This window comes from Coturnix japonica, chromosome 4, assembly GCF_054131305.1.
Source record: "Coturnix japonica strain WE chromosome 4, WE-NBRP24, whole genome shotgun sequence".
Taxonomy (NCBI): Eukaryota; Metazoa; Chordata; class Aves; order Galliformes; family Phasianidae; genus Coturnix; species Coturnix japonica.
The window spans coordinates 39,806,850-39,821,291 of record NC_140666.1 but is presented as its reverse complement, the minus strand read 5'-3'; the positions used below and the strand labels follow the sequence as shown (position 1 = coordinate 39,821,291).

The following is a 14,442-nucleotide window of genomic DNA, read 5'->3' as shown; positions in this document are numbered from 1 at the left end:
AAAATGGAGCCCTATGGAACTCCATGAATCAGCTACCATCACAAAACCCATGAGTTAAAGAGATTTAGGATCAATAACTCAGCCTGAGGGTGTTTTGCTCCACAGTGAATAACATATGGATCCGCTAATACGGATAAATGGTATATGATTTATTGATGCTTGGGATGATTAGATATCAAAAGATGGTGTGTTGTGCCTTTTAGCCCTCTGTGTTTTATTTTTTGTTCCCCGATCTTTTCCATATTACAAGACAGTGTAAAAACAGGAGTTCTCCTCATAGCTTCTCCTACAGTATTTCCATAAAGGAAATTGGAAGAGTTGAAATCTCTTTGAATGAAAACCTTCACTTGAATCTCCTGGCACTGCAGACCCGTTTCCTGCGATTGAAGCAGATAGAATTCCACACTGGTGGGAATAGACTGCAATTAGATCAAAGATTTTCAGGCAAAGATGAGTCCTAACACAAAATGTTTTCCTTGCTAGTATTTTTGTGGGGATGTTGGGTTTTATTTGTTGTTGTTGTTGGGGTTTGGTTTTTTTTGCTGGCTCGCCGCAGGCAGACCGGACAGCGCTTCACAGTGGCAGCTAAATTTGCCTATCAAAAACAACAATCCGAGCTGAAAGCGTGACAAGAGTCCATCAGTATTTGCATACGATAAGATCCCACATGCAAATGTGTATAACCCTGCAAGCAAACGGCTCATTAGGTGCCTAGATAGCTGTCTGGAGGCACACCTCCTCGACTGACACATGCAGGACAAGCACAGGTGGATGGGACTGGTGGATTTCCTACGTGCAGGTCTGGTTCTTCTGTCGCGGAGCAGCCACTCGGCTGCTTTCGGGCTGGGAGCGGGAGCCAGCCGGCTCGCGGGGCCGCAAGGCGGAGAGGAGGCGATGCGGTGCAATCCCCGGAGCACCCCGGGGATTCCGGCACGACCCCGGGGCCTCTCGATAAGCTCCGTTCCCTCGACGGAGGGCAGGAGCTCCCCGCGCCCCGGGCCGGTGCCTGGGGCTCCGTGAGAGCCGGGTGGTGCCCGCTCGGAAGGAGCCGCCCGTCCCCCACTACCGGCGCCGGCAGGGCAGGAGCGCGGGGCTGCCCCGCTCCGCCGTCGGCCGCAGGGGGGAGCGCTGCCCGGCCCGGCTCCCCGCCTCCCCGCGCCGGACGCCGGCCTGCAGCCGCAGACTCCGAGCCGCCCGGAGGTGCCGCCGCCCTCCCGGCTCGGTTCGGTTCGCGTGCCCGAGGCTGCTCCAGCCGCCGGTGCCTCCTCTTCGCCCGCTCCGGCTGCCTTTCCCTACCCTCGCAGCGGGGAGGGCAGCCCGGCGCAGCCCTCCTCCCTCCGCCCGCCCTCCCACCCACCGCCGCGCACCCTGAGGAAGGGCTTGTTTTCCCGGCCGGATGATGAATTTCTCCGCAAGGTCATCTCTGCCCGTGGCGGCGGCTCGCCCGCGGCTCCCCGGGCGCTGCCGCGGAGGTAAGGGGCGGGGGGAGCCGGGGAGGGAGCGGGAGCACCTCCACCCCCCCGTAGATTTGCCCGAGCGTGGAACGAGAACGGGTGCCCGGGGCTGCCGGACGTGGCGAGGGCCGCCTGCTATAGCCCTGCCCGGCCGGGTGCCCTCCTCCGCAGAGGAGCGGGGCTGCGGGCAGCCCTGGGGGCTCGCTCCCACCTTCTGCTGGTTGTTACCGGCGCTTTGGCTCCCGCGCTTTTATCGCGCCTAAAAGCGCGGAAAACTTTGATGGTGATAACAATTAATAATAATAACGACGTGCCCTCGCCCCACCCGCCGCGCCGGGTTGCGGCAGCCCGGCCCGGCCCGGCCGGAGGGATGCTCGGCACGGTCGCCACGGCAACGGCCCGCGGTGGCGCAGCGGGAGAAGACCCCGCGAGTCTCCGCAGCGGGTTGGGGAAGCTCGGCCACCTCACCTGCCGCCGCACCGCGGGGCTGAGCGCCGGGCGGCGACCCCACGGCCCGCTCCGAGCTGCCGCCGGGCCGCAGCGAGTGGTGGGCTGCAGCGCAGCGCAGGTGGACGGCGTGCACTGGGCTCCTGCAGCTTTGCTCTCGGTGTGCCAGCCGGGGGCTCGCCTGCTGGGTTGCATTTGGGTAACAGGGTGCGTTAAAGGCTTGGCCGGTGCCACTCACCCCTTTTAGCCAGCTGCATAGGTTTGCTGAGAGTTTGCCTGGAGCAACCTGCTTTGGGGTCATAAGTCTCCCCGACAGGCCTCTTCTTTCTGCTAACGAAGTTAGCAGCCAGACTCAATGAATTTACCAAGTGTGTGACTTCTACTGTCCACAGCTGAACCTACTTTTGTGTTTTCTCCATGCAGGCCTTGGCTTCCTTAATACTTTTTTCCTTCATCCTTTCCTTTTCTCCCAGGGAAAGACAGCAGTGCTGCCAGAGGGCTTAATGGAGTCCTGGTGGTGATCCCATAGCCTAACCTCTTGTGTAGTACAAAACAAAGTGCTCCCCAGTGAGCTGGAGGTCTGGCCCACCAGCTTCTTCAAATAGCAGTGATTTAATGACTTCAAATGATGGGAAATTTACAGCATTCCTGGGTAACTGGCTCCGATTGTTAATCTCATTGTCAAACGTTAGCATCTTATTTCCAATTTGAACTTTTCTGACTTCATTTTCTAGCTATGAGATCTCACAGTGTCTTTGTCTGGCAGATTAAATAGCTCTCTAGTTTCAGATAGTCTCTCTCTGCAAGTATTTAAGGACGGTAATTAAACAGCCACTTAGCGTTGTCTCTGATGAGATAAATAGGCCGCGCTCCTTTGGTCTCTCCCAGGAATACAAAGGCTCCAGTGGAAAAGCGGTCGCTCTTCTCCAAGCCCCCAGAGTGGCTGCCCGCAAAGCGCAGCCACAGGCACAACACAGCGGCTTCCAGGAAGGCTGCCATTAATGTCACTGCAGAGAGAATGACATCGGGTGCAGTATTCCCCTGTCTATTCACCCAGCAGTACAAACTTTGCTTTCCCACGACCACGCGGTGGGAACTTGTGTGTCTGTGATCCCTGCATTTCTGGGCAAGCCGGCCTTTTCTCAGGAGTTGGTTGCCTGTTCTGGAAGGAGTATTTAAACTAAATTTTCCTACTCTGGATCTGCCCGTATTCAAGCTTTTTCCCTCCCTTCTATCACTTCCAGGGAGTTTGCAATGTACTAACAATAGTCAAGTGCTGGTGTTTCGTTCTCTTCAAGTCAACTGAGTTTTTCCTCCATGCTTAAAAGTGTATTTTTCCTTCTTAGTTCATGTAACTTTTAAGTTATTTGAAATTTGTTCAGGGAGAAGTTATACTAAGTAAAGCACAAATGAAGAACTGAAAGTGCCCACTGAAGTGAATTGGTTTCATAGCTTCTTTCATTCAGCTGTGCCTCCAAGCATAGGTGAGGGAGAGATCTGCTTTCCTGCCTTAAAGAACGGTAAAGCCCTCACTCAGTGTGATGCCAGGGCCAATGTATGCATGGTCACTGTGTTGCAAGTCTTGAACTTGAATTGTCTGAGTTTTGCTTGTCCTGATAGCACTCCACCCTGGGTTGATGGCTTTCTTTAGAAAGCGCAGGGCCTGACAGCATGGGCCAGAGGCTTCTGGCAGGGTGTTGTCAACATGTCTGATAGCATGTAATAGCGCAAAGGGGACTGAAAAGATGTGGGTGGGAGATGCTTTCTGAAGTGAGTTCTTTTGGGGTTTCTATAGGGGCGGAGTTGGCTTAGTAGAGCCAACTGCCATCTGCCTGTGGGGTTACCAGTGTGTCCTGAAGGAGGGCGGTGTCAGAGAGGCACAGTCAGGCAGCGCTGTGCGGGTGTTGGTGTGTGTGCAGCTGTGCTGAACACAGCGCTGAGTTGGTCGCTTTCTAACTAACACCACTTAGAAAGTGCAAGAATCATTTCCTGTAAGCCTCATGAAGAAACAGTGGGACTACAAACAAATGCAGTGCTTGCAAAGCTACTGCCAGGCATGCCTGTGGCACTTCCGGGGCACAGAAAAGCAGGGTATTTTCCCTTTTGCAAGCAGAGGAGTAGAAAAGGCCCCTTATCAACATAGTTTCCCAATATGTCATCTGTTCACTGTTGTGGAGCATGGTGATAATACCATTACAGACTTTAGTAAGATAAAAGAAAAATTATCCTTGGGTTAAATACTGCCCCATCATTTCCTCCCTTGAGGCATTTCAGTTTGCAAAATCAAAGTCCTTATCTATACAGGCAAAGCATTCCATTAAGTGAGGTGATTTCTATGAGTAGCATTGTTTGCATGAATAAATATGGCAGGTTTCAGTTTGAATTTCTTCAGTGGTAGAATTAAGAAAAGGTAAATTCTGATCATGTCATGGCTTAAGTATCAGTACAGTGAGCTCTCTTGAAATTCCACAAAGGATTTTTGGTGGTTTTTTTTCTCCTGGACTTTGAAAATATGCCTATACAAAATGCTGCATGAGGCATTAACAGTGATGGATGAGGGATGTGCCTATTAAAAGGATAAAAATAATTACTGAGCTAAGATATCAGAGCTGGTGAAATGCAGAATCCTGTGAGTCCTTGAACTGCAGGAAATTGTTTTCATGTTGGTGTCAGCATCTTAGAAAGTGTTTATTGTGGATTTAACTGTATATTTCTCCAGTATGAAATTCTAACTTTCTATTACCTGGACTGTAGCTTTTCCTACCCATTCAGAAGCTGTCTCTTTCTCCCAAACTGGGCTAGGGTTTTTGGTTGGTTGGTTGGGTTTTTTTGCCTATAGGAAACTTTCTTTTCTCAGTGTTGCATCTTCAACTCGTTTTGCTACTAGAAGAGCATATAGACCTCTCCATAGAGTGGTAGGTCGCAAAACTCATCTGTTTTTGAGTTATGATGACCAGCTTGGCATGGTGCATGATGATCAACCCTACTAATCGGTGACGGGCAGACTATGGCGTTTTTGTGAGTCTCACAGTTAGTGTCAGCTGAAGAGCACTCAGCAAGGAGGGACAAGTGGTGGGTTACAGCTAGGTTGATTTCATGAGAAAAATGTGGTTGCAGTTTTCGAACATGAACAACATTCATTAGATGCAATCAAAATTGAGGGGAAGCTGATGATACTAAGAACTGTACCTGGCCAGTGGTTTGCTTCTGAAAGTGATGCAGATGTGAAAAACAACATGCTTGCAATTTAACAGCTATAGAGCAAAATCTTGAAACTATTGTGTGACTCTTCTAGATATGCATCATTCCTTAATTTATAACTACACTGAAGGCAGAGGTGGCACGTAGGTTGAATCTGTTGCGACTGTAGATTTTAGAGCAGTCCTGGATGTTATGAGATGTAATGATTTCAGATCTGATAAAACTTTCCCATCTGTCCTACAGGGTTATGAACTGGTGCAAAATACTTCAAAAATAGTTGTGTAGTTACGGTAAGTGAAACCCCAGCTTGTCTAGGTTTCAGGAAAAGGTTATCTGAAGAGCCAAAGAAGCATTAGCCCTTTCCTCAATCTGCACCTCTGTGCATGTGTAAATAGCATAACTGGCCAAAAAAGATGGCCAGTGAAAGATTGTTGGCAGTAGTTTGGCATTGTTGTGGAAGATTAGAAATGTACCAAAATTCACCCATTATTGTTTATTTATTAATCATGGATAGGAGTTGGATGCACTGTCTGTAAGCACTGAACTACGTTAAGCTACTCTCATATTTGGGGATACATCAGTCCGTTCAGGTAAATGTCAACTTCTTAAGAGACAGAACAAAGCAAAGACTGATAGTGTTTATTGGTAAAAGAAAAAAAGAAAAGTTCTGTATACATTCTGAATCGAGTTAAATTACCTTCCTGTAGGGAGAGCTTTTGAGAGTCTTTCTGGCCACAGTTTATTTCTACAAACAGTAAAAGAAGAAAATGGCTACATATGTATTTTGTTATATACATGGACTTTGAATTCTTTAACAGTTCTACAGAAAGAAAGATTTGTACTGATTAATTTTTAAATCACAGATCAGTTATTAAAGTTGAGTGCCTTGTTTCTTGGAGGCAGTAGCTGAGTGTTCACATCTGTAAATCAGCAGCACATATGAAAGGGCAGAAGTGTCAAAATGCTGCTGAGTAAATATGAGAAAAGCACATCACTGACACTTGCAACTGCATGCAGTGTGTGAGTGTGAGAGAAAACAGGGAGGATGGAGACCAAAACAGTTATTATTAGAAATGAGTATAGTATCATTTTGAGCCCTGATTTGTCCTCTGCCAGCAGTGGATGCATGTAAAAAAATAACAGTAATAATAATTAAGTGGAGGGGAAAATGCCAATGATTAGAAATATTACAGTGAATTACTGTAGTACCTTATATAAAGAATGCCCACAGAGGACAAAGTGGATTCTTTTTTTCTCCTCATCTCAACTCCACAATCCTACATTACCAAACTCAGTGGCAGGTAAGGAAGCTATTACCATAGCCAACATCAAACAAACACACAAGAAGGTTGTGTTATTATTTTTTTAATGACCCAGAACCAAGGGTTTCTATCTGTAATATCTATGGTTGTATTGTCAGCAATTCCTGTTATTTTTACTGTTCATTTTGTTTTTTATTTATTGTAAGTTAGTGAAGTGTGGCATGGTTTATTTGCTCCCTTTCATGTCCCCTCCTTCCCTCAGTCCTCATAGAAGGGCAGGAACTGAAGAAAACACAAGCCCTGGTTCTTTATTAATCTGTTAGTATCTGCAAATATGATGCTTAGCACAGTGCAGACCAGCTCTCAGATGAGACTTTTGTAGCACTTGGAAAATGATGATAATTCATTTTCCCAACTGAGTTATATCACTGTTTAGCTCTGGAGATGAAACTGTTCTCCTGAGGGCATGGAGAAGAGTGTATTCTGAGCTATTTCTCATTACCTCCATAGGCAACACTCAAAATCACTACTAAGGAAAGAAAGAAAATGGTTATTTTATAATCTATTTTATAGATATTGTCTGTCACTAGACAGGAATCTTAATTGCAGAATGATGAAGTTCTAATCCAGGAAGAAGTAGCGTTGCTTAATTTAAAATCGCTAGTGTTGCACATGGATTAATCACAGGTCCAATCTGTTGGACGCAGAATTTCCACAGCCAGACCAGAGAAGTCCATCAGCACAAGAGTGACTCATCAGCATATTGCATGATGGGGTGAAGAGCACTGTGGAGGGAGCTGCAGGGTTAGCACTCTGCCAGTCTCTCAAGTTTAAGACCCTCCAGTTCTTGTGCAGACACCCCTGATTAGCAGTTAGTTTAATGGTAACAACATTAAAAATGCACAGTGGTTTGCTTGCTTCCTCTTCTGCCTTGATTTTAATGCTTTCCTACCTGCTAGCAGCCACCTACTTCAGGTAAATCTGTGCTAACACATGTGGTCAAGTGTCTGCCAATTCTGTAGTGTGAAACACATCTGTCATGACTTTGCAGCCAACATCAGAGGCAAAAAGAAGAGAGAGCGAGAGAGCAGTCATCTGCAGGTTGAGCCATGGCATGTCACATTGATCATATCTATAGATTTAATTTTTATATCAGTGATGTTTCATATCTAAATAATACAAAAGCATCAAAAGTTACACAGTGTATACATAGATTCACTTGTAGAATGAATGGAATGACAAAAATATCAGTGTTCTGGTAGACTGGCAAAGTCTGATGAGCACTGACAAAGATATTTCAATTGCTCAGTTAGTTACAGCTACGTACATATTTGTTCAGATGAAGCACAGATCGAATAAGACCAAAATAATTAACATGAAAGGCTGCTTGAAAGAGCCTGAAATTAAAAGTAATGTGTTCTCACTGTCTGAAAAAATAATACATGTATATATATATATATATGCATATCATGGGCAGAAAGCAGTGACTAAAGATTCCATTTTGGAAAGGCAGATCACATTGTTTGCCCCTTTTTTTCTGCTGAATGGCCCAATGTTTCTAGAATCTTGAAAAGTGCTAAATTTTTGCCTGAATTCTCTGTTACCTTTAAATTCTGCTGCAGCTCATTGGCAGTAGTCAGTATTAATAACTCTTCAGAATCTTCATGCAGTTATCAGCAGTTGGTTCTTTGTCGTGAAGATCAGGATGATTTTTGATATTCACATGTTGTTTTGAAGAAAGTTGGAAAAATATTTGCTTTCTAGAGATGAAAGGTCTTTTGTTGTTGTTGTTCAAAACCAGTGGTACTAATGTGCAACCAAAGAGCTCAGTTTATAAAAGGGATCTCGAGGTAAAAAGATGGAATATGCAACCTGTACAAGGTTCTTCATACCAAAAAAAAGAAAAAGGCAGCAGACTCAAATAGTGAACACAAGTGCTGTTTCTGGATGGGAGAGAAAAGGAAAATAAGAGTAGGCTCATTACTAATCTGATCTCACATGGCTTTGGGAAGGAATGGGTGTTCCTGTGTGTATGGAGTAGGAGTATAGTTACTCAGATACTGGGGAAACAGTAGAATCTCTTAGTATGAAGTCAAACTGACTGAAAACAACTTTCTACTCTTGTGCAATCATTTTGCTTTTATAAGGAAGCTGTATGTTTTTGAACTCGAGGGGCTAGTTTTTTTCCTCTGGTAAGTTCTTGTTTTGTCAGTGTGATCTTCGCCCACAAAGCAGTGTGTCCACCAAGTACTTGAGGAATGGTACTTCTGCTCACATAAGGCCTCGGGACTCTGGCCGTGGACTATTTCCCAAGGCAGCACTGAACAACAGAGTAAATCTGGGAAATTAGTAGAATGGACTAGATAGGAAATGTTCCACCCTAGTGATGTGTAACAAAGATGATATGTGGGATCTTGCTGTGTTTTAGCAACTTCTGGTTTTCTTAGGCTACTAAAGCTGCAGGTCAGAGCAGTTTTTAGGGTGGCCTTTGTGTGCTAAGGAATAAACTGGATATCACCATGTCCCAAGCTCAGAAAGTGAAGAGGTACAAAAGTCCCGTCAGCCTTCCCAGCTTAGCTCTCCTGGAAAAGGTTGTCTAGCCCATAGGTTAGAAAAGACAGAAGGATAATCAGTCCTTAGTATTTAACTTCTTGAATTTATGGGTCTCTGATGTTAACGTCACTCTCTTTTCTCTGAAGCATCAGTTTCATAAGAAACTTCACAGTCAATAGGCTTAGCTCTAGAGATGAGTCATTAGGGAAATGATAAAACATAAGAAGCATGCTGGGTGGCATTGGAAGGGGTAGAAATAATGTGACAAAACATTTGTCAGAAAGATGATACTCTGAGAAGAGCTGTATGGAAACAAGATGACAGAATTATTCCACCCTGAAAGTCTGGTATTTCACAACAAGAGCTGAAAGTTTTATAACACTACAGCACACAAAAAATCTCCATATTTATTACAAGAAAATGTTAATCCTCCCCCTGGGGTTAATAATTAGGTACTATCTGTTAAAAGCCACTGAGCAGACTATAAATATCTGCATACGTTTATGAGAATCCAGATTTCTGCTCAAGCTAAGCAACAGCCTTACAAGATTGGCTGAGTGCTCTGTAACTTAACTTCCATCTAATCCACAGGGACAGGTATTCCAATTACAGATGCAACAGTGATAACATTTGACAGTTCTCAGAACAACAAAGACATTTTCAGATAAAGGGTAAATGGTATTTCTGATGGTTACCCCAGTCACTGGCGTGGTGAAGTGACCAGAATTCCAGGCCTCTGCCTTCCTTCCAGTCCTCCAAATAATCCTGGTTATGCCATAAGAATAAGTACTACAAATTGCAAATGTGCATTCATCTATCTCTGCGGGGGGCTGAACTGCTCATGGTGACTTCAAGCTAGGACTGTGCAAAATTGGTCCTGTTTATCCCATGCCTAAGAACCTAAGATTCATAGGGCTAAATCCAGCTTGTAGCTCTGGCCATGCACTAATGATGCCAGAAATGTATAAGGATGTGCTGCAAAATATGACTGAGGACCTAAATCTGTTTGTTTTTTTTTTTTAATTTCCTGAGAAGTCAGGCAAGTTTCATCAGGAAATGCAGAGGAAAGTTTTAACAGATGAGGATTACAGAAGAATTAACTTCATTAATTTAGCTTCTTGGGCTTTTTGAATCTCAGGAATGAATCTAGCCTTCATTTTTATTTCTATTTATTTATTTGTTTGTTTGTTTGTTTGTTTGTTTGTTTATTTTGTCTTAGTCTTGATTAGCTTGATGCCTAAGAAATAGGAGGGATAAGCAGCTTCCTCCTGCATTTACCAGACATACAAACTAACACAGAGGTTGTCTTTGTTTCGGTGAGGAGAGAAGCCTTTACCTCGCTGGCTAGGTTTGGTATATACATTAACATCAGGGGAACAATTCATACCTCACGTCTTGGGGACACTTTACACCGTCCACAGAGTCAACCAGATAATAGAATTCTATCATAAGGCATAGAAAGCTTCCACTGGAAGTATTCCTGAATTAAGTTGTGTACTTTAAGAGTTGCTTCCAGCTGGACTGTGCTTGTGCATTATCACAGAAATACGTGCAGCTGATACTGGGAAATAGCAGAACAATATTTATTCAATTCAAAAGATGTTCTTATTATGAAGGGCCTAGGGGGAACATTGCTTGGGAAATGTATTTTTATAACAAAATGACCTATTTTAGATTTACAGTTTTCCATGCTGGAAGGTGGCAGAGGGCTTGCCAAAGAGGCAGACAATAGGCACACTCATATTTGCTCCCAAACAAGAAAGCAAGTGGACTGACTGTATTAATCAGCACATGAGGGGGTTCAGCTAAGTTCCTACATTCAGGGTATTTGTAGGTGCCTATCACATCCAAAGCAACATGCCTGCAAGAACATGAGCAGATGTCCCTATCAGTAGCCAACCCAAATAGGCAGATGACAGGTAGAGAGCCCACACAGTTGTGTTTGAGCCACTCCTCAAAAATCTTAGGTGTAAGTAAAGTAACATTTAAAAAGAAGGAAAAGCTAATAACAGGTTGTGGGGTTTTTTTTGTTTTTTTTTTTTAAGTAGCTAGCTATTCAATTTATAATATAATAATCACTATAACAATAGTGAGCAGTGTAACCAACGCCATTCACTGTTTACTTATCAGTTGAATCTGTACTGATGCTCCAAGACAACCCATGTGCTGTCGCTTCTCCAGTAACACTGCCTGCCTTCTAGTGACTAATGAGTCTCTCAGTTTGTCTCTTATTTTGTCTGCTTAAACCTTTCATCTTTTTCAGTGTGGTTTATAATCCAACATCTGCAATCAAATTAGTCTGTAACCGCCACACGAGTTCAACTGGTCAGCAATCACTGCCACACCTGCTAGTGCGGGAAGTACATTAGTCAGTGGCTTACATGCTGCTCAGAAAAAAGAAAAACACCAAACCTGAATTAGATGGGTGAAATTTGACCCTGTAGTAAAAGGCTGTAATTTCATTGATGAAAACCCCATCAACTGAGCTGCTGTAGTTTATATGAAATATAAATATGGCCTTTTACCAGTAGTATCCAACCAGAGATGTAAAATTGCTGCAGTTTTTTTTCCAGGCACTATAGCTGCCATTCTGACAGGAAGGCAAACAACATCCTTTCAGTCATCCAGTCTGTAGGCAGCTGATTCAGAATGAATTTAGGGCAGATGAGTTGGAAATGAATGAGAAGAAAATTTAGCAGTGATGCTTCATTCAGCCAGCAGAATGCTCTTCTAAATACTTGTGCTCTCCATTCCTTAGTGATGGTCCTGAAGTGTTCCTGGCTTGTACAGAGCAATGTTGCTATTCCAAAGAGCAGATAATGATGGCAATGAACTCACAAAAAAAGAAATGTTAAAATGCACAGGTGCTTGTGGCCAGCAAGAAACCACAGGAGTGGGGAAACAAACTGTGAAGGAGTTATTCACAATAAGTTGTGGCAGAAACATCAGTTGATTAAACAGTATGATAGCATTTTCCTTGCAACAGTTTTTTGCCTCTTCAAGGTGTTTCTTTCATAAAATCTACCAGGGATTTGCCTGTACAGAGTAGCTTTCAGGATGTGTTTTTGCTTGAGCATGGGGTTTTGCTCAACACTCTTTCTTCTAGCTTCTGTACTTTGGTTGTGCCAGTGAATTCTGCAAATCTGGAGCCAGTCTCCAGTGGGCTTTGTATGGATAGACTACACTGTGTGTAAGCTTCAAGACCAATTATTTCAGTGTGGGTTTTTTTGCAATAACTTACTGTTAGTGCAAGAGCTGAGTGGTAAAAGTTTGCAAAGAAGATACCGAGTAGGCCTTGTTATTACTTTCTCCACTGTCTGTTTGCAATCACTTTTATGCATTCTTTCTTGATCCTTTTGCTGGATGGTTAATGATTCAGCTTATTCTCACATCTTAAGTGAAAAAACTGCAGAAGTGCCTCTTTTCTAGAAGGCCATACTGAGGCTCTTCCTAAGATTTGTACAGTGAAGTTAAAGAAAGAGTTAAATGTGTTTAAGGGTAGACCCATTAGCTTAGTCTTGAACAGTATTTTGAAGAGATGTACATGGCCATATATGTTACCCCTGAAGTAACACAGTGTTCTTTCATTTCTCTTCCCCCATCTTCAAGGCTGACCTTATATGTTCAATGTAGGATTTTGTCCATGTGCTGCCAAGATGAACTCCATGACTAGGATTTAACAGGCATAAATGTTCCATAGGCACCCAGTTTTTATTTGAAATTCTTCACTTTAGACAGTTGAAAAGATCAGTCAGTTATATATATTTCATGACTAATTCTGGCTTTCTTGAGGAAAGATTTCTTGTTTGTGACTGAAAAGAAGACAGACTTTTGGCGCTTTCCCCTTCTGTTCACACGCACTTTTCAGTTATGTCTACACTTTTTTTTTTTAATTCTTATTGCCCTGCTCAGAAATATGCTTTCTGTAGAGTAGGAGAGTATATTTTTTTTTAATGGTTTTGCATTTGGATGATTCAGTCATCTGTTTTGAGAGACAGCCCTAACAGACGACAAAAAAATAGTAATCACAAAATGGAAATGTAGTGGAAATGCTAAGTCATGGCCTCATCCAGTGATGGAGCACCTGGTGTAAGTCAGAGCCAACCCAGGGGAGCTCAGGTGCATGCAATGTGACTGAGTGACCAGAAGGTGTGGAGCCAGGATCCTCCCCTTCCGAGACCTCATTTAAGGGCTGGCAGTGGAGGTTGTGGGTATTTGTCTGAAGAACCCTGCCTACACAAGGCCTTTCAAAAGTAAGTAGGGTTTTGTTTTTTTCTTCCCTTTGTTTCTGTGTCTATGGCTGCTGCATTTGGGCTTGTCATCATTTGCTGTAGCCAAAGACTTTGCTGCCCTGCTCTTGCTATACTTTCCATCACATTATTGCATTACAGAAAAAAAAAAACCCACCCATTGGAAGCTCAGAAATGCAGGAAAATGCTTAGAACGCTGAAGCTGAAGAATGTACAATGTGAGGCAGTAAGAAGTATGAGTATGGCCACCTTCACAAATATTTAAACAGTGCTTAAACTGTCTTTCAAATGACATGATGCAAAACACTGCTAAAAACATCCATTTCTTGTGAACAGTTTCCTGGCCTTGAGCTATGTGAAGCTGTGAAATACTCTGGCACAGAGCACACAGTAAGAAGCAGATGGGGAATCAGTGCTGGAAGAGCATTCAAGCCTAGGTCGGGGAGGCAGAGGGCCAGCGTGCTTCTTTATCACATTTATCAGCCACCTCACTTCCCCGTGTACATCTTTTCCTAAGCAAGCAGCCCTTACGTTGCCATCTACTGCTTTTCCACCGAGCTGGAATTTATTCTGCAGTTCTAGAAATAATCCCACGTAACAAATAAAGCAGTTGAGTCCATGTGGAAGAATTGTTCCCAGAATGAGCAGTTCTAGACCAGGCTTGTTCTCCACTTTCGTGGGAGAAGCTTGGAACTGAAGTACGCTAACCTTAAAGTTTAACACCTGAATAACATGAGCTAGCTGCTGCCCAGGGAAAAGATCAATGGGGCAGGTAACTGCTTCCTAAGAGTTCCAGCCTTCACCTGTAAACTTAGGATATAGTCTGTGCATAGTGGGAGAAAAAGAGCAAGTTTTCTGCCTTCTGGGGAGGGGGAAAGGGTAAGGGGTTTGGAGTGATGCTATGGGATTTTCCAGCCCATCTGCAATGCTGACTGAACATCTGTCTCTCTTTAACCACCTTCTGTGGCAGACTGCATTTGCAAAGATGATTATTTTTTTCTCCTGTTGACTTGTAATAGCATAAACCCAACAGTTTTCCATTGGCTGTTGAGATCTGTGGTTTGTAGCTGTTAATAAATTAATAGATTAGGGAGCAAAGTGAATAGAGCTGAGGCAGTTAGGATCAAGCTGTAGTAATTATCTGGCTGGAGCCGACCAGCAGCTGAGCAGGTCTGGAGGGGAAAGCATAGGGTTGCAAGTTCTTTTCTTGAATAGGTAACCTTCCTAGCCTGGTTCAACTATAAAGTGGTGATTTTTGCTAAGGTCTGGGGGTTT

At 43.8% G+C, this 14,442-nt stretch overlaps 1 protein-coding gene across 2 annotated transcripts in view; it reads left to right on the top strand.

The window, feature by feature from the left end:
- The first annotated feature begins 657 nt into the window (after positions 1-657).
- Positions 658-14,442, top strand: part of GPRIN3 (GPRIN family member 3) — a 30,791-nt gene continuing 17,006 nt past the window's right edge. Inside the window, exon 1 of one of the 2 annotated variants that reach the window (XM_015861314.3) lies at positions 658-1,472. The gene's annotated coding sequence lies outside the window, so the exon portion shown is untranslated. The remainder of the gene's footprint in view (positions 1,473-14,442) is intronic. The other variant, XM_015861316.3, reaches the window with a different exon arrangement.